This window comes from Notothenia rossii, assembly GCF_949606895.1.
Source record: "Notothenia rossii genome assembly, chromosome: 3".
NCBI classification, from domain to species: domain Eukaryota; kingdom Metazoa; phylum Chordata; class Actinopteri; order Perciformes; family Nototheniidae; genus Notothenia; species Notothenia rossii.
Window position 1 is genome coordinate 20330176 of NC_136901.1, and position 22817 is coordinate 20352992.

The following is a 22817-nucleotide window of genomic DNA, read 5'->3' on the forward strand; positions in this document are numbered from 1 at the left end:
TTACACAAGGAATTACCAGATATGGCTCTGAACACCCTATCTGAAGAACCAGCACTGTACCGTGGTAGAGAGGTTTGTGTGCCCTGATGAACCTGGGGGCTGTGTTGTCTGGAACCTTGTGTTCCTGGTAGGTTCTCCCATGGCAAATTGGTCTCAGGCGAGGGGCCAGGCTAAGATTGGTTCACAAGACCTCATGAAAGACGACACACGAAGTGAGGATACCCGGCCCGGAGGAAGCCCGGGGTCCCCTTCTGGAGCCAGGCCCAGAAGGAGGACTCGTCGGCGAGCGTCTGGTGGCCGGGCTTGCCACGGAGCCCGGCCGGGCACAGCCCGAAAAGGCAACGTGGGCAACACCTCCACTTCTCCATCTCGCGGGCCCACCACCTACGGGAAACAGCGATGGGGTCGGGTGCGCTGCCAGAAGGGTGGCAGTGAAGGCAGAGGGTCTCGACGGACCAGACCCGGGCGACAGAAGCTGGCTTCGGGGACGTGGAACGTCACCTCTCTGGGGGGGAAGGAGTCGGAGCTTGTGCGGGAGGTGGAGCGCTACCAATTGGATCTGGTTGGGCTCACCTCTACGCACAGCGTCGGCTCTGGAACCTTACTTCTGGATAGGGGTTGGACTCTATTCTTCTCCGGAGTTGCTCAAGGTGTGAGGCGCCGTGCGGGTGTGGGGATACTCACAAGTCCCCGGTTGAGTGCTTCGTTGTTGGAGTTTACCCCAGTGGACGTCTGCGGGTTATGGGGGGGAAAACTCTGACTGTTGTGTGTGCTTATGCACCCAACAGCAGTTCAGAGTATACGGCCTTCTTGGAGACCCTGGAAAGAGTCCTGTATGGGGCTCCTGAAGGGGACTCTTTAATCTTGCTGGGAGACTTCAACAAATGTGGGCAATGATGGAGACACTTGGAGGGGAGTGATTGGGAGGAACGCCCCCCCTGATCTGAACCAGAGTGGTGGTTTGTTACTGGACTTCTGTGCTAGTCATGGATTGGCCATAACAAACACCATGTTCGAACATAAGGATGCTCATGAGTGTACGTGGTACCAGAGCACCCTAGGCAGAAGGTCCATGATCGATTTCGTTATCGTATCATCGGACCTGAGGCCGTATGTTTTGGACACTCGGGTAAAGAGAGGGGCGGAGTTGTCAACTGATCACCATCTGGTGGTGAGTTGGGTCGAGTGGCGGGGGAAGCCTCTGGATAGACCTGGTAAGCCCAAACGTGTAGTTCGGGTGAACTGGGAACGTCTCGAGGAGGCCCAAGTTCAGGAGGCCAACTCACACCTCCGGCGGAGCTTTTCGGGCATTCCTGTGGAGGTTGGGGACATTGAACCAGAGTGGTCGGTGTTCAAAGCCTCTATTGCCGAAGCCACGGCGGGTAGCTGTGGTCTCAAGGTCCTAGGTGCCTCAAGGGGCGGTAACCCTCGAACCTCCTGGTGGACACCGGTGGTCAGGGAAGCCGTCCGACTGAAGAAGGAGGCCTTCAGGGATTTGTTATCCCGGGGGACTCCCGAGGCAGTTGCAAGGTACCGACAGGCCCGAAGGCAAAGCAGCGGGTGTGGGAGAAGTTCGGAGAAGACATGGAAAAGGACTTTCGGGCGGCACCAAAGTTGTTCTGGAAAACTGTCCGACGCCTCAGGAGGGGGAAGCAGGGAACCATCCAAGCTGTGTACAGTAAGGATGTGACATTGTTGACCTCAACTGATGGAGCGTTAGGGCGTTGGAAGGAGCACTTTGAGGAACTCCTGAACCCGACAACTCCGCCGTCTATGTTAGAGGCAGAGCTGGAGTATGACGGGGGATCGACACCAATCTCCCAGGGGGAGGTTACTAAGGTCGTCAAACAACTTCACAGTGGCAAAGCCCCAGGGGTGGATGAGATCCGCCCAGAAATGCTGAAGGCTCTGGGTGTTGAGGGACTGTCATGGTTGACACGTCTCATCAACGTTGCGTGGAAGTCGGAAACAGTACCGAAGGAGTGGCAGACCGGGGTGGGGGTTCCCCTTTTTAAAAAAGGGGGATCAGGCACTACTCAGCCTCCCCGGGAAAGTTTACTCTAAGGTACTCGAAAGGAGGGTAAGGCCGATTGTCGAACCTCAGATTGAGGAGGAACAATGCGGATTCCGTCCTGGTCGTGGAACGACGGATCAGCTTTTTACTCTCGCAAGGATCCTGAAGGGGGCCTGGGAGTACGCTTATCCAGTCTACATGTGTTTTGTAGACTTGGAGAAGGCGTATGACCGGGTTCCCAGGGAGTCACTGTGGGAGGTTCTGCAGGAGTATGGGGTGAGGGGGTCTCTACTCAGGGCCATCCAATCTCTGTACTCCCAAAGCGACAGCTGTGTCCGGGTCCTCGGCAGTAAGTCGGACCCATTTCAGGTGAGGGTTGGCCTCCGCCAAGGCTGCGCTTTGTCACCAATCCTGTTTGTAATATACATGGTTCGGATTTCGAGGCGTAGTCGTGGGGGAGGGGGTCTGCAGTTCGGTGGACTAAGGATTGCACCACTGCTTTCTGCAGATGATGTGGTTCTGATGGCTTCATCGGTCTGCGACCTTCAGCACTCACTGGATCGGTTCGCAACAGAGTGTGAAGCGGCTGGGATGAGGATCAGCACCTCCAAATCTGAGGCCTTGGTTCTCAGCAGGAAACCGATGTACTGTCCACTCCAAGTAGGGAATGAGTCCTTACCCCAAGTGAAGGAGTTCAAGTATCTCGGGGTCTTGTTCTCGAGTGAGGGAACAATGGAGCATGAGATGGGTCGGAGAATCGGAGCAGCGGGAGCGGTACCGCAGTCGCTTTACCGCACCGTTGTGACGAAAACGGAGCTGAGCCAGAAGGCAAAGCTCTCTGTCTACGGCGTCATTTTCGTTCCTACCCTCACCTATGGTCATGAAGGATGGGTCATGACCGAAAGAACGAGATCGCGGGTACAAGCGGCCGAGATGGCTTTTCTCCGCACGGTGGCTGGTGTCTCCCTTAGGGATAAGGTGAGAAGTTCGGTCATCCGGGAGGGACTCGGAGTTGAACCGCTCCTCCTTCGCGTCAAAAGGAGCCAGTTTAGGTGGTTCGGGCACCTAGTTAGGATGCCACCTGGGCGCCTCCCTGGGGAGGTGTTCCTGGCACGTCCAGCTGGGAAGAGACCAAGGGTTAGACCTAGAACCAGGTGGAGGGATTATATCCCTTCGCTGGCCTGGGAGCGCCTTGGGATCCCCCAGTCAGAGCTGGTTGATGTGGCCAGGGAAAAGAAAGTTTGGGGCTCTCTGCTGGAACTGCTACCTCCGCGACCTGACCACGGATAAGCGGGAGAAGATGGATGGATGGATGGATGGCTCTGAACACTATACGCTGACGATTTACTATTGTTCATTTCTAACCATATATCTACCATTCCTCAGATAATAGATCTGTTAACCCGATTCGGAACCTTCTCAGAGTACAAGCTAAACTTTTCAAAGAGTGAGTGCTTCCCCGTAAATGACCTGGCCCTTCAGATCCCCGATAGACTCATCACCTTCAAGATGTCTAGGAGTAGTTTTAAGTATTTAGGTGTGAATATAAGTGGAAAACTCTCAGACCTTTACAAAGATAACGTCCCACCACTAATTGACAAGCTCAAATATGATTTGGAAAGGTGGAATAATTTACATTTAACTATCGCTGGGAGGGTAAACTGTATCAAAATGAACATTCTCCCTCGCTTTCTGTACCTCTTTGAATGTCTGCCAGTCTTCTTTCCAAAATCACTTTTTCGTAAAATATACACACTAATCTCCTCTTTTTTATGGCAAGGGAAGACTCCTAGAATTAGGAAAGAGCTTTTACAAAGGCATAGATCTACAGGAGGATTAGCGCTTCCAAATATAAGACATTTACTATTGGGCAGCCAATATCCACAAAGTAATTCTATGGACGAACGGCCCGTCTACACTACAGGCATCAAAAAATCTTGAAGCTTGGCGTGTCTGAAGCTTGGCGATTTTTTGCGAGCAACGCGACCAACAACCAATCACATGAATTTCCCGCCCCCGACATACAAAGCAATAGCAATGTTAAAACTAAGTAAACTGGATATAAACTCTCCAAACAGGCGAAAAACCTACCAGTTTCACCCACTGTCTCTGCCACCTCCCTCCATGCCCGGTTCCTCCGGTTTGTATCCCGGTAAATAGTTCTGGTCGCAAAGAACCGGGTGATTTGCTACCGTAATATCTCGTTTGGAATATGAGGAAAGGAACTGCGGTCTGGCTCTCCCAGCTTGCACGCGGTTTGATTGGCTAGCCCTTGCACTGGCGGGATTTGCATAAACGGGATTTGATTGGCTGATGCCAAGTATCGAGCCTCAAAAGTTGAACATTGTTCAACTTTTGATGCCGATAGATGCTCCTGATGCTTGCAAAGCCATGCCATGCTCCCCACAATGCAGTTCGGCGAACATTAAAAATCTTCTACATCACCCCATTCAAGTGAATGGGCGAAGCGCTGAAAGCATTTTTCGATGCCTGTAGTGTAGACGGGCCGTAAGGAAACAACATTGAGTTGGTGTGAGCTTGAAGCCAAATCCTGTCCTAATACCTCACTTTTGGCTTTGCTTACATCTACATTACCCAGCCGGGCAACTCAATATTCGAATAACCTGATTGTTGTTTCCACCATAAGAATTTGGTCCCAATTCAGAAAGGCTCATGGACTCTGTGGATCCTCTATACATAGTCCCATTCGCAACAACCATCTCTTTCTCCCCCCTTACACTGATGGGGCCTTCTCTATGTGGCAGAGATGAGGTCTTATCGGAGTAAGGGACCTTTACATTAACAATGTTTTCGGTAGCTTTAGCCAACTCTCTGACAAATGTTGCATTCCAGGCAGTGTTAGTTTTGGCAGCTGTTTTTGATTTAGTCTTAGTCTTAGTCTTTAGACGAAAATGGTTATTAGTTTTACTCACATTTTAGTCATTCCTATCCTTCGTAGTTTTAGTCTAGTTGTAGTCGACGAAATATTACATTTTAGTCAAAATGTGTCTCTATACTCTCTGAACGCTCCGTCCCCGGCAGATCTCTGTGTCCGCTGCAGCATGTATGTTAGGCCCCGCCCCCCGCACACAGAGAGACACACGGAGATCGCTCTTCTGGAGTGAAGAGAGCGGAAATAATGATATTGCAAGTTAGAAACGTAAGATGCATTTTGACAGACAAGATGGACACTTGGGGGAAAATATGCTGCATTTTGAATGTCCGATAGTCCACCATTAAAATGTTAGTCCCATCTCGTCTCGTCAACGAAAACTAAAATATACATTTCGTCATAGTTTTCGTTATCAAGAATCTATTTTTAGCTCGTCATCGTCTCGTCTTAGTCATGTGAAAAAGGTAGTTGACGAACATTTTTCGTCATAGTTTTCGTTGACGAAATTAACACTGCTTCCAAGCATTCATCTATTTCGCTACTTCCAGGTCCGAAAATGGGTTACACTAAACAACCCTTTCTTCCCCAATATCCCTCCGGATTCAATAATTGACTGAATTCTGGACACTCTAACAACCGAAAAAGATTTGATTTCAAGAATTTACAATTCTGTCTCCCGTCTCACAGAAACATTGCTTGGCAAAATCAAACAAGATTGGGAAGAGGAACTAGTCCAAGCTATAGATGATGAGGTCTGGGATGGCGCATTAGCAAGAGTGAACAATAGTACGCCCTGTGCCAGGCTTAATCTTATACAACTAAAAGTTGTCCACCGTATCTATTACACCAACTCTAAACTCTCCAAAATATACCCAAATGTCACGGATACCTGTAACAGATGCCACATGTCACCAGCAAACATTACTCATATATTTTGGTCTTGTCCTCACCTACAAGGACACTGGACAAGCATTTTCAAACACCTTACTGAGGCCTTGGACGTGGTATTGACACCATGTGCAGAAACTGCCATTTTTGGAGTACTACCTGGCCACCGAATGTTGAAGAGGAAAACTAAAGACAGTATAGCCTTTGCATCTATCTTAGCACGTAGAATAATACTCCTAGAATGGAAATCCTCTATACCACCTAAAGCATCTCTATGGCTTAAAGATTTAATGTTGTACCTAAACTTGGCTCCTCAAAACTATTTGAATCTGTCTGGGGCTCTATGATAGCCAACAGAGCTGAACTTAAGACACTAAATTAAGAAGAAAGGGGAGGAAATACGAATGTATATGTATGTTTTTTTTTTTTTTTTTTCTTGTCTCTTTTATTTTAATATATATACAGTGGGGCTAAAAAGTATTTAGTCAGCCATTTGTGCAAGTTCTCCAACTTAAAAAGATGAGAGAGGCCTGTAATTTTCATCCTAGGTATACCTCAACTATGAGAGACAAAATGAGAAACAGAAATCCAGAAAATCACATTGTCTGATTTTTAAATAATTGATTTGCAAATTATTGTGTAAAATAAGTATGTGGTCAATAACAAAAGTTAATCTCAATACTTTGTTATATACCCTTTGTTGGCAATGACAGAGGTCAAACGCTTTCTGTAAGTCTTCACAAGGTTTTCACACACTGTTGCTGGTATTTAGGCCCATTCCTCCATGCAGATCTCCTCTAGAGCAGTGATGTTTTGGCGCTGTCGCTGGGCAGATTTTCTATGGGGTTGAGATCTGGAGACTGGCTAGGCCACTCCAGGACCTTGAAATGCTTCTTACGAAGCCACTCCTTCGTTTCCCGGGCGGTGTGTTTGGGATCATTGTCACGCTGAAAGACCCAGCCACGTTTCATCTTCAATGCCCTTGCTGATGGAAGGAAGTTGTCACTCAAAATCTCACGTTACATGGCCCCATTCATTCTTTCCTTTACACGGATCAGTCGCCCTGGTCCCTTTGCAGAAAAACAGCCCCAAAGCATGATGTTTCCACCCCCATGTTTCACAGTAAGTATGGTGTTCTTTCTCCTCCAAATACGTCTAGTTGAGTTTTTACCAAAAAGTTCTATTTTGGTTTCATCTGACCATATGACATTCTCCCAATCCTCTTCTGGATCATCTAAATGCCCTCTAGCAAACTTCAGACGGGCCTGGATATGTACTGGCTTAAGCAGGGGGACACGTCTGGCACTGCAGGATTTGAGTCCCTGGCGGCGTAGTGTGTTACTGATGGTAGCCTTTGTTACTTTGGTCCCAGCTCTCTGCAGGTCATTGACTAGGTCCCCCCGTGCGGTTCTGGGATTTTTGCTCACCGTTGTTGTGATAATTTTGACCCCACGGGATAAGATCTTGCGTGGAGCCCCAGATCAAGGGAGATTATCAGTGGTCTTGTATGTCTTCCATTTTCTAATAATTGCTCCCACAGTTGATTTCTTCACACCAAGCTGCTTACCTATTGCATATTCAGTCTTCCCAGCCTGGTGCAGGTCTACAATTTTGTTTCTGGTGTCCTTTGACAGCTCTTTGGTCTTGGCCATAGTGGAGTTTGGAGTGTGACTGTTTGAGGTTGTGGACAGGTGTCTTTTATACTGATAACGAGTTCAAACAGTTGCCATTAATACAGTTAACAAGTGGAGGACAGAGGAGGCTCTTAAAGAAGAAGTTACAGTTCTGTGAGAGCCAGAAATCTTGTTTGTTTGTAGGTGACCAAATACTTATTTTACCGAGGAATTTACCAATTAATTCATTAAAAATCAGACAATGTGATTTTCTGGATTTTTTTTTCTCATTTTGTCTCTCATAGTTGAGGTGTACCTAGGATGAAAATTACAAGCCTCTCTCATCTTTTTAAGTGGGAGAACTTGCACAATTGGTGGCTGACTAAATACTTTTTTTCCCCACTGTATATATTTTTTTAATGTATTTGTTCTGTATTTGTATACATGTATGTATATAGGTACGTGTGTGTATGTATGTGCATGTGTACATGTGTGTGGGTATGTACACACATGTACTACATGTATCTATTTATTTAGTTAATTATTTAATTTACTAGCTAGGACCGGGAGGGGGGGAAAGGGGGGGAAAAAATAAAAATATATTGACTTCATGAATGTAAACACATTGTGCCTGACTCAATAAAAAAAACATTTAAAAAAAACAAACAATAGATCTCAATAGTCATCTTTTATGGTGTAAATGCCTTTTTAATAATAACATTTTTAAATATAACATTCTCAACATGATTGCATAAATCCAAATAAATATAACTTAAATACAAATACTGTGTTTGAAATGTACAATTGAAATTAGATGTTAGCTTTTTGTTTTGATATATATATTGTATTCCAGTCTCCCTTCAGATATGTTAAGTAGCATGGCATTCAACACAATGCTGCTCACCTCCTTCAGTTGGAAGAAAAGCTGCTTCAGGTTCAGCATTATGGGGGGACAGGGCTACTGAGCCTAAAGATGGATATGTTGGTCCTGGCACCAGGGGGAGGGACAACTGATTTGGTGTGAATAGCTGCTAGAAATGTACCTGCATTTGTTAAATGTCAGCTAAAAGAGCAGTGAAATGAAAAACCTCTGAATTTTCTGTGAAGATATTAACAGTACTTAATGTCAGCTTAGTACATTATTATTTACAATAGACTATGCTTAGCTGGCAGACTAATTTCCACCACTCATGGACACCCACCTTTTCTTTTGAAAAACTGGGTGACATACTGTCGCCCTTTAGTCCCTCTCTCTTGTCTTTCTCTTCTTTCTTTTCTTTTTTGAAAGCCTGACTTTGTTAGTCGTTGAGACATGGTACACACGTAAGTACTAGCATCTCTCCTCACATGCTCTCACTCTCTGCTGGAAAGTGCCGGTGACGTAAAGAGAAGGAGGTGTACAGAGGCTTTGGATAATTACATTTTGGAAGAAAATAAGTTGAATGAATCGTAAGTTTAGTGAGTACATTATCAATATAACGTTCTATTAATGTTAATTATTGATGAATGATGAAAGGTTATTTTCAAAAACCAAGTAACATAAAATGAATTATAAGTACAATACAAATAAGGTGACAAATTAGAGCAGACACAACAAATTATAATATATTCTAAATATAGTAAACTACAGTATAAATAACCTAATATGCAGTATAATTGATGCTGCTGCTGTGCTGTGCTGAGGTGGAGAAGGTGTCTGCAGGTGACCCAAAATATTTCAACAAAATAAATAATCCTGTTTTGATTGGTCTTATCTAATATTATACTATTTTGAGATACAGGATTAGTGATTTTCGTGATCTGTAAGCTGTAATCATCATAATTAAAACAAAAAAGGCTTGAAATATTTCACTTTATATATATATATGAATCTAGAATCTATGAATGTTTAATTTTGGAATAAATTACAGAAAATTGTAATATGATATAGTAATTTTTTGAGAAGCACCTGTAGAATCAGCTTTTGCATCTAACCAGATGTCAAATAAGCATTTAAATGCAGTGTAATATAGAGTATTAAAGATAAAGGCTAAGGTATTCAGTATTTACAGTAATGGCGAGCATTTTAACACTGATGTAAACTTTAAACTATTGAACATACTTTAGATAGCATAAACAGTAAGACAATAAAATAAAGGCCTGATGAAGGGGATGTTCATTCTTGTGCTGAAAGGAATGGCATTTTAATGACTAGCCTATTACTGCAGGGCAGGGCAAACGGCAAAGACGGCAGCAGACAACAGTTTGTGGCTGGGGTGATGGGGGCCTTTTATAATCCTGAGGGCTTTCTTCCTGATCCTCCAGGATCCTCTCTATGGTGCACCTGTAGAAGGTCAGGATCTTCTCTATGGAGCACCTGCAGAAGTTCAGGACCTTCTCTATGGAGCACCTGAAGAAGGTCAGGATCCTCTCTATGGTGCACCTGTAGAAGGTCAGGATGCTCTCTATGGTGCACCTGTAAAAGGTCAGGATCCTCTCTATGGTGCACCTGTAGAAGGTCGGGATGCTCTCTATGGTGCACCTGTAGGAGGTCAGGATGCTCTCTATGGTGCACCTGTAGAAGATCAGGATGCTCTCTATGGTGCACCTGTAGAAGGTCAGGGTCCTCTCTATGGTGCACCTGTAGAAGGTCAGGATCCTATCTATGGTGTAGGGCTGTAGCGATACACTAATCTCACGATACGATACGATACGATACACGATATTGAGCTCACGATACGATATATATCATGATGTTCAGCCAACGATACGATTCGATATAATTCGATACACTTACATCATTTTCTGAAAGATTTTAAAGGGACAGTGTGATTTTGGTGACATCTTGTGAGTGTTCCATTGACTTGGATTGAATTAATTCAACTGAAAAAACTGAAAGCATCAATTATAAAATATATGGCTCTGACTAGACAGAGAGTCTACAGCTTGCAAATGCTGGACAAAATGACTCAAAAGATGTGGTGAGAATTTGTTTCATTTATTGAAACAGTGCCAACTGTAGCTTACAAGCCTTTGAAACATAAGTACATAAAGTGCAGTATCACAATGGACAATGGAGAATTAAAAGGTGCAGCAGGTGGCCTGTTCTGAACAGATTCTTTTACAGCATTTTTAGCTTAACACAGAATATGAGGTAGCCAATCATTCAAGTCACTAAGAACAACATTTAATGTAAAATGTACCTGCCAATAATTCAAGTCCAAAGGAGTAACATTTAAGCCAAAAACACTAAACAGAAAGGCTCCTCTCTACATAGCTGCATCTACATTCTCTTCAGATCTTTGTTCAGGAATATAATCTGATCAACGTGGTCTGGGAGAAATGCACTTCTCTGAGCAGTGATGATGGCCCATTCCCAAACCGCCCCCTACACCCTACCCCTCCGTTTGCGCGTTCAAGCGGAGGGTCCGCCTACGAGTGTGGAGCGGTGTGGAGGGGGAGTGGGCTATCAAGCCCTCAAACAGTGAGTCTGCAGCGGTGCTGACTTGAGACCGGTCTCTACCTGACCGGAGTCACGCTGTGTGTGTCCGCTGCTGTCAAGCTGTTAACAAGTAGTTCCAGCAAACATCCACTGATAAACTGCGATGTTAACAACCTCATGATAACCTCAAATGTTTTAACTTAGGATCATACCTGTGTTTAGTCTAGAAAAAGGTAAATGTGTGCATTTTATTATAAAGTTGTGTATATTTACAGACCGTTGCAAAAACTAAGAAGCTTATAAACATCAGGTTTAAAACTAAAAGAGCTTTGAAACACAATGAAAGATGTTGGGAGTTTTATTTGAGTTATTAATTTAAATGTTTTGTCGAAGAGATGCTGATTTGAAACCGTTGTTACATACAGTTACGGCATTTCCTGTTTCTGCCGGAGAGAGGGGAGGCCGTCCCAAAGCTTGCTGCTGTATTTACTCCCTCCATCTGACAGGAGGGAGCCTCGTTGAGCTGCGAGTGTGGCTACAGACGGAGTTCACTCCGTCGAGAGAGTGGTTTGGGATTGGGCCGATATCTCCGGCGGTCAGGTCAGGATGCTCTCTATGGTGCACCTGTAGAAGGTCAGGATACTCTCTATGGTGCACCTGTAGAAGTTGCAGAGTATCCTAGAGTCCATGTTGAATCTCTGCAGCCTACAGAAGGAGAAGAGCAGCTGTCGAGCTCTTTAGGTGGTGGTGTTTGTGTGATGAGTCCATGTCAGGTCCTCAGTGATGTGGACCCCGAGGAACCTTAAGCTGCTGACTCTCTCCACCGTAGTCCCATTGATGGTGATGGGGGCGTGTCCCTCTCTCTGCTGCTTCCTGTAATCCACAATCAGCTCCTTGCTTTTGCTGACGTTGAGATGGAGGTTGTTATCCTGGCACCAAGATATCAGGGTTCTGGCCTCCTCTCTGCACACCGTCTCATCGCCGTCGGGGATCAGCCCGATGACGGTTGTGTCATCAGAAAACTTCACGATGGTGTTGGAGCTGTGTGTGGCCACGCAGTCGTGTGTGAACAGGGAGTAGAGGAGAGGGCTGAGCACGCAGCCCTGAGGGGCTCCAGTGTTGAGGATCGGGGTGGAGTATGTGATGTTTCCCTCCCGCAGTGCCTGGGGTCTGCCCGTCAGGAAGTTCAGGATCCAACCACAGGGGGCGCTGTTGAACCCGAGGTCCCTGAGCTTGATGAGGGGCTTGGAGGGCACTATGGTGTTGAAAGCTTTAGCATTCTCACGTAAACTATATAGACAAAAGTATTGGGACACCTACACATTACACCTACAGGAGCTTTTATGACATCCCGTTCCAAATTATTAGGCATTAATTAGACTTTTGCAGGTACAACAGCTTCCACTCTTCTGGGAAGGTTTTCTACAAGATTTTGGAGTGTGTCTGTGGGAATGTTTGCCCATTCATCCAGACAAGCATTTGTGAGGTCAGACACTGATGTTGGATGAGAGGGCCTGAGGTCGCATTCACAGCTGCCTTGTATAGTCCGGTTGAATCAAACCCTGGTGCGTTTAGCCGCTTGGTGTGTTTCGTTTTGGTCGGTGTGAACGCAGTCCGAGACCTCTGAAGTGAACTAAACAACCGGACTCTGGTCCGCCTAAAAGAGGTGGTCCCGGACCGCTTGCTAGTGAACTCTGGAGCGGTTCATCGCTGGTGTGAACGCAGTCTGCACCAAAACATAGGAAGCGTAGTATTTACGAGTCACAAGAACGCGGATGTCTTCAAAATCGTTAGCGAAAGAGTGAAGCAGAATGAAGTGTTGAACAGTGTCGTGTAAAGTAAAAACAACTATCAAACAAAAAACTATACATAAAAGTCAGAGCCACCTGCCGTCGTGGAAACCCCCTCCTTACTGCAGAGCGTCTCTCATTATATGTGTTATGAGTTTATTAGGATCCCCATTAGCTGGTGCATAACAACAGCTAATCTTCCTGGGGTCCACAAATAACATAAAACATGACATTCGACAGTACATTACAAGACAATGATACAAATCGTGTACGGCGTCAATTTTCCTTCAAACAGTGACTTTCATATCAACCATCACATACAGCTTATTTTCTGATTCCCCATTTCCTTGGAAAGAAAAAAAAATAAAAAAAGAATAATAATAGTAATTTTACAAATGTCTCCCTTCGCTTCTTTTAGAGTAAAACAAACTAAACAAATACAATCCTAATCATAACTGTGAAAGGCTGTGTGTGTGTCTGTGTTAGCGAAAGTGCCATATTCCTGCATGTGTTTAAAAAACCTATATGAATCGGTGTGCTGCTGTATGTTTACCATAACCTGTCTGCTGCTTGTGTAATTTACAATCTTTGGGCTTCTAGATGCCTCTTCAATCGTCTTTTGAAGCTTGCTTTAGTTGTTTCTTTAGAAATCTGATCTGGCAGTGTGTTCCATGCAGCCATGGCTCTATACAGCACTGTGCTCTTCATAGACTCTGTTTTGGCTTTAGAGATTTGATAGCAACCTCTTGTGGCATGTCTCGTTTTATATGTATGGATTTTAGAGCTAGGTGTAAGTTGCTTATATAGACAGGTTGGATGTTTCAGCTCATTTATGTTTCTCAAAAAGACAAGGAGTGATACCATCAGCCTCTCCGTGACTAATGTCCAGGAGAGCTTGACATGCATTTTGTTTACATTATGTCTTGGTGTACACCTAAGGGCAAGCCGAGCTGCTCTGTTTTGAACCAGTTGCAGCTTTCCCAGGTCCCTCTTGTTTGCCCCTGACCAGATCATTGAGCAGTAGTCCAGTTGTGAAAGGACTAGAGTCTCAATGACTTGTTTGGTCAGTTGCGGTGGTAAAAACACTGAGCACCTCTTGATGACAGATATATTCCTCCCCATCTTTGCCACCACTGAATCTGTGTTTCGTCCATGATAAATTGTTCACTAGGATGAGTCCCAGGAGCTTTGTTTCCTCCACTTGCTCAACCTCTACATTATTCAGCATCAGATTCAACTGTGGTTTAGACCTTAGTACGTAATTTGTGCCAAATACAATACTTTTTGTTTTTTGAATGTTGAGCACTAATTTGTTGCTGGTCACCCATTCCATTACTGTTTTCAGTTCTTTGTTCAAAATATCAGTTATCTCACCGATTGTGGGAGCCTGTGTATATATTGTCGTGTCATCCGAGTACATAGAGACTTGTGCTTTTTCAACAGCTAATGGAAAATCATTTGTAAAGATTGAGAAGAGTAAAGGACCTAGTGAACTTCCTTGTGGAATTCCTCTTGCAACACATCTAGCACTAGAGATACTGCCAATAAAGTATACACTTTGAATTCTGTTATATAGATAGCTTTCTAGCCATGATTTCGCCTTTGGGGCAAAACCATAGCACTCCAATTTGTCAAGTAAAATTCTATGGTCTATCAAATCAAAGGCAGCGCTATAATCTAACAGTACTGCTCCCACCATTTTCTTCACATCAATCTCTTTCATCCATTGATCTGTCATTTGTGTTAGTGCTGTGGCTGTTGAGTGACCCTCTCTATACGCATGTTGATACTCACTCATCAGACTGTTAACAGAAAAATAGCATTGTATTTGATTGAATACAATTTTTTCTAGTAGTTTGTTTAGAACAGGTGACAGGCTTATTGGTCTGCTGTTAGAGCCAGTGAAGGTATTCTTTGCTTTTTTAGGGAGTGGAATAACTTTAGCTACTTTCCAGATTTGCGGGCATGTACCTTCCAGACTCATGTTAAAAATATGACAGATGGGTGCAGCAATGAACTTGGCTACATTCTTTAATAGCTGACCGTCTAAGTTATCAATACCTGGTGGTTTATCATTATTGATTGCCAACAATAACTTTTCCACCTCTTCTGTCCTAACTTTACCCAGCTCAAAGGTGTAATTTTTTTTTTTCATAATACGTTCTCTAATATTAACATAGGACAGCTAGATTTTGGCATTCCCTGCCTTAGTTTCTCCACTTTATCAATGAAATAGTTATTCAAATAATTGGCAATATCTAGTGGTCTAGTGATGTATGCCCCCTCTGATTCTATAAAGGATGGTGTTGAGTTGTTTTTCCTACCCATGATGGTATTCAAGGTACCCCAGAGCTTTTTTCCATCATGCTTTATATCATTTATCTTAATCTCATAATACATTTTCTTCTTCTTTCTGTTCAGTTTTGTCACATCATTTCTTATTTTGCAATATAACTGCCACTCAGAATGATTGCCGGAATCTATTGCTGCCCTTTTTGTTCTATCTCTATCAGCCATACATTTCTTTAGCTCCTCGTAAATCCATGGTGCCTTTACTGTTTTAACGGTTAACTTCTTAACAGGTGCATGTTTATCCATTACTCGTAACAACAATTTCATGAAAACATCCAGTGCCACATTTGGGTCACTCTCTTTAAAAACATTAGACCAACATACTCCCTTAACATCCTCCACATATGAATCACAGCAAAACCCTTTATATGATCTCTTTATTTTCGGTCCTGCTTTTGGGACTTTGGCTTTCCTACATATTGCTACAAGGTTATGATCGCTGAAGCCAATTGGTACTGATACCGCTTTTGAGCAAAGTTCACTTGCGTTTGTGTATATGTGATCAATGCATTTGGATGATGTTACTCCAGAGCTATTGGTAATTACCCTGGTTGGTTGATTGATCATCTGATCTAGGTTACATGCACTTGTTACCGTCATCAATTTGTTTTTCAATGAACAGTCTGATGACAGAAAGTCAATATTCACATCACCCAATAAATATATCTCCCTGTTTTCATCACATGCCTTCTCAATCATTTCACACAATTTATCTAGATAATTACTATCAGAGCTTGGTGGTCTATAGCAACATCCCAGCAACATAGGTTTTAAATGGGGCAGGTGAACCTGCAGCCATACCATCTCTACCTCACTTAACATCAAATTCTCCCTATACTTCACAGGAATGTGACTTTGTACATAAAAAGCCACTCCTCCCCCATTGCAGTTTCTATTCTTTCTGTAAAAATTGCGGAGGATGAACAATTAGTCTGTCGTACCTAATGTAAGCAATGTTCCCTTTGCTCCTTTCGGCCTTCATGGCAGGAATGAGTTCCTTTCTCTTCTGGCGTACCGCTTCAGGATAATCCTCGTTGAGGAAGATGTTCGTTCCTTTCAACCTGTTTCGTCTCCCCATCACAGCCGTCTTGTCCTTGAAACGCAGGAACTTCACAACAATCTGCCTAGGCTTGTCTGCGCCCCTGCCGTTTCCCATTCGATGTGCCCTCTCCACTTCAATCCTCTCCTCATCCATCTGTAGTTCTGTTCTGAGCTGCTCCCGGACCTTGTACTCCGATTCCTCCCAACTCTCCCCTGGAGACTCTGGGATTCCATCAATAATTAAGTTATTGCGTTTCGATTGGCCCTCTAGATAGCCTAATTTTCCACTCATTGTCATAACAGATTCACGCACAGTACTAATGTCTCTGCGTGCTTCTTGGCTCTTCTTCTTCAACTCCTTAAAAGTCTCTTTTAGTTCATCCACTTCTTTTTGGGAGAACTGTAGACTGTTCTTAAGGTCCTGAGCCTCCCTATTCATATCATCCATTCTCTTGTTTGTGGAATCAACCAAGATTTGGAGGAAACTTTTTTAATTGTTTTCTTGCTGCGTTAGTAGCTGCCCGTATACATCCTGTTGTTTTTTTTAACAGTTCACGCACCTGTGACAGGCTGACGTTATCCTCTCCTCTCGGCGGCATGGTTGTTTGGTTACCGTGAGTTTGACGCTAACTCCAGTTAGCTGCTGTTAGCAGCTACGTTAGCCTCCTTTGGGTTCCCTCTTGGCACGTCCTTACTCTGTACCGAAGGGCAGGCTGGGCTCACGTTCGGTGGTCTTATATAGTGTCACGGCTGTAGAGGATCACAGCATTACAGCTCTTCAGCGACCTACCCGCCCGGATCCAGGCTAAAGGCTAGCCACACCAGGTTTAGCAGTTCGCTAGCTGCCACAAAGCACTAACCACGGTGGTCCAGTTTGTTCGAGGGTCCCACACGAATCACAGTGTCTCGGAACCGGTGGTATAGCAGTCCGCCTGTGATAGTTTTGGCGGTGCTGTACAGTTCAGGGCTTCAAAAATAAGTTACTAATTGTTACGAGAAAAGAGTTTCAATTTCCCCTAACAGAAAAATGTGTTATAATGTTTTTTATCGCACGTTGTATGATTATATAATCATATGGGGCGTTGCTCGAATCTGTTGATATGCTCTCAAGATTGACAGCAGCATGAGAATAACCTGCCGAAAGTGCCGATGCTCCATGGCGGGTGCTCCGGTTGAAATTGCCGGGATTTGCGTTTTTACCCCCTTAATGTCTAACCAATTGTTGAACATCATTTCCGAGCACATGACTTGTGTTTAAAGTTTATAGTCCGTTTGAATTTTGCCTGTGTGAACGCAAACCAAATCTTCTGAAAAATGAAACAATGTAACAAACTGTCGTCTGGTAAGGGCGACCAGAGAAGCGGAATATTACGGCCCGTCCACACAGCGGCGTGCGTTGATAGCTTCACCATTCACTTTGAATGGGGTGACGTCACTTTTTGCCGAACTGCATTGTGGGAAGCGACGCGGAGCGTTGCTGGCGTGGCTCGCTACAAAAGTTTAGCAATGTTCAACTTTTGACGACTCGGCAGAAGCCTCAGCCAATCGAATCATATGCCTGTACAAGCTCTAGTCAATCAAACCGCTGCTTGTGTGTCAGAGGCGGGAGATTCATGTGATTGGTTGTTGGTCAAGTTTCAGACACGCCCGGCGGCAAACTTCAACGCACGCCGCTGTGTGGACGGGCCTTACATGTGAATGCGACCTGACTCTCCGTTCTAGTTCATCCGACCAGCCTTGTTTAGTTCGGTTGAATTGAACCCTGGTGCGTTTAACCGCTTGGTGCCGTTCGTTTGGGTTGGTGTGAACGCAGTCCGAGACCTCTGATGTGAACTAAACAACCGGACTCTGATTAAAAGTTAAAAGACTTTAGAGCATAGAGGACATAACCTCTTCTTCTTTTTTTCCTGTCTTCTGGTGCAAAACCCTTTTTTTTATACCACCTTCAGATTTCCACCACTTTATGAAGACTGGCAGGTTATGAATCCTTTTATAAAGTACATGAGGTCCATTATCTGTCCTTTGGTGTTTTCCTTCCATTAGAGCACTGTTGTGGCTTTTATCTTTGGCCATTTTCTGTTCAATAATGACAAAGCTGTTCCTTAAACCACCAGGCACTTTGGACAAGACTTTGATCTCAGAGCCCGGTGTTTGTCTTTAGGTTTTTCCGCTCCAATTACTGATCCCACAGCAGCAGCAGTAACAAGAGGAGGGAGTACAACCCCTCACTCATCTCATTCTGCTGTGGGTGGAGTTTGTCCCTGAGGAGCGAGCAACAGTCTGTCAATGAGGGAGTTGCAGTGTAAAGCAGAGGAGAGCGGTCAGGTAGTGAAGAAGAAGAAGTGTCAGATGTAAGAGATCAGGTAAGGACATGTCTAAATATATGTGCAGATCTCTGCTGGGGACTTCTCTTGTTTACGAAAAATGTTTCCTTGTCATTTTCTTTTGTTCCCATGTATTTTTTCTTAATGACTTAAATCAGATTCATCTGCTTGGTATTTAATGAATGCAGCAAGAGATTTGTTTTTAAAGAAATGTGGTCTCAATCATCAGTGATTTAAAGTGAGAAAAGTTTTGAAAATGCACATCCGTGCTCTTTTGTTTCTCTAACTGTACCATGTATTGGTGCACTAAACATGTATCACATCACAGCTCTGGTTTCTGGAAGTTAGGGAGTATTTGGGAGCCTCCCGAGGTTTCTGTCTCACACTCTGGACTCTGCTTCTGGACGGCAGCCAAATGCTATCCTCTCATGTTTTCAGCAGAATGCCTTCTTCTTCCCCGATGGTCCGTCTTTCTTTGAAAATTGCTGCCTGCTAAGGACCCTGTCATTATTAAGATTAGAAGAAGAAGAAGCTGTGAATGGATATAACAGGCATTCTCAGCTGTGGAGGAAAGCCACTTGTTAAATGACACATCACATTCCCTCACAGCTGTGTGTTTTGTGTTCAGTGACAGTTTGTGTGTTGGGATAGGCAGGATATAATTCTGCCGGGTTATGGTAGGGTAACTTATTATGAGGATGGATTTATGAGTTGTTATTTGACCTTCGCAACTTTGGATTTACGCTTGCGCTTGGTGGAAGACACAGAAGCATATATTTTCATTCTTCAGTGGTCTTTCAATTTTTTGTCTTGAGTTTGGCAAGTAAATGCTTTGGAAAAGTGAACTGATGCACTGATCGTATCAACTCCATTTTAATGAAATGATTATAAAGCTTTGCTGTCTTAATGCTTCTGTAACCAGACCTTGGTAGATTCCATGTAGTGCCACAGAAAAAACGTTTTCCCAGTACGAGAAGAACTCCTTTTGAAATCTTTGGAGCACTCTGCACTGAAAAAACATTGACTTTAATTAAATGTATTATGGGAGCAGATGTCACATAACTGTATTTGGTTGGTTGAAAGCAATAACATTAAGTTGAAATGCAAAATATTATTGGTTTAAAAAAACTCATACAGTATGTGAAATTATAACATAATACATTTAATTAAAGTCAATGTTTCAGTGTGTGTGTGAATCAGCTGGAGAGAGTGGTGCCGTACCCCCCAGCCCTGATGTTTTCTTTAGGTCTGGGTTAGGGAGTGCATGTTGTACTACCACAGGCTTATGGTATGTAAATGTGGTCTGTCATTAGACACTGAGCAGATGCTGAGCCTCCTCCTGAAGGACATGTCAGAAAACATCTCACCCCTGACGTGAGGTTAACCCAGGGGTCGGCAACCCGCGGCCCACGGGCCGCATGCGGCCCTTTAAGCCCTCTGCTCTGGCTCCCTTGAGCTTAGACAAAAATAAGAAGGAAATAAAATAAAAGTATTTGTAGGACTATTTATATTTTGTTGCATGGTTGAAAATGTTTCGTATCTTGTATTTTGAGGTGATACTGTGACACATAAATAAAAAACAAAACGGTTTTAATTAGGTCTACTAAAATATGCGTCACATCCTGCTACGATCCCGCGCGAGCGCCTTTTCCTGCGGGTGAATAACCTGACCCCCGGCTCGATGAGCGAACTATGGATAAATCAAAGAAAAGTAGCGGAGGAACACAGGATTTAATTCTGTGTGGACAGAGTTATATGCTTTCACAGCAAACGATGCTGGTTTACCAGTATGTTTGATATGTAGAGAGAAGTTGTCAAAGGTGCTGCACTGCAGCCGTTACGTATCGAGAAACAACGGGAACAACACGGAGAGGAAGACAGCTGATGAACTTCAGTCATATTTCAATGGGGTATGTAATTTATTTCAGAAAACACTTTTTGTTATATTCAATGGAATGCCCTTAACATCCCGATAGCAATGAATATATTAAATGCTTTGACAATAAATACATACAAAAATTAATCTCTGGAAGCCGTAGCGCTGTAAAAAGCACGACCAGTCATCTGAGCCGGCCCGGCTAAAATAACTGGATGGCCTACCTGCCTGTCAGCCTGTCAGCCTTCCATCTGTGCACACATTTATCTCGTGCCCTCATTGGTCATGTGCGCGTTCGTGTGTGTTGGAGGAGGGGCTCTGTGAGGAAGTCTGAAGGAAGAGGCATATTTTTTCCGGTTGTGTATTTTCAAATTCTAGCGCACTCGAGCTGGTTTCTCCATTCTTACCTACCCTAGCTTTAACTATTTTTAGGGTGCAGCTATGTTTTATTTATTTCAAAGTGGGCCCATTTTAATAATATTTTTTTCCTTCAAATGTGCAGAGGACTCCCCCAGTGCTGTGTTTAATTTATTTTAAAGTAGGCCTGTGTATTCTTTTTAATTCTCCTTATAGGAGTTCTTTGTTTCTTATTAGAGGTTAATATTTTTATATAATGTAATAAATAGCCTAATAAATGCAAAACAACTGTAGTTTGTGTCTGATATAACAATAAATACAACTTTATTAGCTATCAAGCTATGAAATATGTTTTGCGGCTCCAAACAAAAAAATGTTTGGGAAAAAGGAGCAAAATGGCTCTTTTGGTCAAAAAGGTTGCAGACCCCTGGGTTAACCCAACGGGAAGGTGGTGGTCCTCTTCTGTCTGGCTAATCCACATCACCCAACATGTCAGGAAATAGGACGGCTTCCCTGATTTGTTGACATACTCTATTGCGACTGTAACATGAACCCCTAACAAAACAGGAAGGGATCAACTGCAAACTGGAAAGGAGCCTCCGAGTCCTCCAGGCAGCTTAACATGAGGATCTTTCCCAGCATCCCCATTGTCTGCAGACCCCCACTGCCACTCACATCAGTTTTTAACAGGACAGATTGGGGAGGCCTTTGTGACCTTACACTGATAGTTTGTTATCAGTGAGTTCTAGTGTGACACAATGCTGCAGAGGTGTTAGCTGCTCAAATCTCAGCTGGACTTTGGTTTGCTCTTCATTTGCCTATTTTAGCATCTGGCTTCCCCTGCGTTGTAGACTTCAATGATTACTTTTAAGACACATTTGAGCTTGTCCCTGATTATATCACTGACTCACTAACGTCTTACCTGAATGCAGCCTCAGATCTTCCGGCAGCAGTCTGTTAGTAATTATAGGTTAAGGGTTTCAGAGGATATCCTTTGGATTCAGGCTTCCTCGGTTTCTTCTTTCAAATCTGTCTCAAAACACACTTTTTTAGATGACATTTTTCTCGAACTGTTCCTTCAGATTTACTTTTTTTACTTTGTTTCAGTAATTAAAACTTGGCTTATCATTCTGTGTCAAAAACGATGCATTAAAAGAATCAGTCAAACACTTCGGGATGTTTATTGTTTGGCTCTCAGTCTGTGTTCAAGTTGAGTTCAGGCCTCTGTGCTGACCAGTCAAGTTCTTCCACACCAAAATCCTTTCTTTATGGAGCTTTTTTATGTATCATGTTTTACCAGGAAAGGACCAAACCAGAGCTTTTCACACAAAAAATAAAACTTTTGTCAAAAACCTCCCTTTGTTGAAAATTGTACGATAATTATCTAATAAAAAATATCTATTAAGCACAGGCCAAAAGAGGATTCTTCAAATACTTTTTGCAAAAATGCAAAACTTGCAGGTTGCCCCTTTTGATTAAGCACAAAAAAAAAAGCTCAGATGAATCCACTGTACGCTAGCAGCCCATCAACAAACAGCAGTCAGACCAAGTAAGAACCGATAAACAGTTGGACAAATCCCAATATATGCTTTTAGTGCCCTGTGCCACTGGATGTGTGATAAGGCCACTTTTTGCTACTATTTGAAAGGCGGTTGTCAGCATTTAAAGTCCTGTTTTTACACTCAGCTCCTAGAACATGATAGTTCCGGTTCTCTAAAGACTAGCATTGTTCACGGGGACAAGCTATAACATGTTCCCCCAGGCAGAGACTGATTATAAGGTGGTTCCTGTTCAAGGTGCTTTCTGTGTGCAGTCTGGAGTAGGCGGAAGTTTTGAAAGAATGTAGCCGAATGATATCTGAAGCTTTTTTTCGAAGACAAAACAGCTACACCATGCATCCTCACCGGGATTCAGGGTGAGATAAGATGAAACTGTATTGATAGCTGTGAAGAAAAGAGAAAAAGGTACTTCGAGCCAACAGAAAAACAGAAAATAGAATGAAAATGTATAATTGTAACAATTAAAGGCACCCTCAGGTTGTAATAATAATGTTTAAAGAGGATTTTACAGGATGTTTGTCCCATTCTGCTTTTAATAATGATGCAGCAGAGAATGTAAGTCTTCTTTATTGAAAGGCTTTGGGAGATTGTTTATTAATGTCAAAGGTCATTGAGAGAGGTGTCATTACTAGAGAGAGCGTCTTAGCCTCGGGGAAAGGCCAGCACTTGTCCGTAATGAAAATATTTCC

General features: G+C 43.6%; 1 protein-coding gene across 7 annotated transcripts in view; it reads left to right on the plus strand.

Moving 5' to 3' along the window:
* Positions 1–22817, plus strand: part of frem1a (Fras1 related extracellular matrix 1a) — a 92447-nt gene that overhangs the window by 13346 nt on the left and 56284 nt on the right. Inside the window, exon 1 of one of the 7 annotated variants that reach the window (XM_079671864.1) lies at positions 18295–18375. The exons of the other annotated variants lie outside the window; for them this stretch is intronic. The gene's annotated coding sequence lies outside the window, so the exon portion shown is untranslated. Of the gene's footprint in view, positions 1–18294; positions 18376–22817 lie in introns of those variants that run through there. 7 annotated transcript variants of the gene reach the window in all.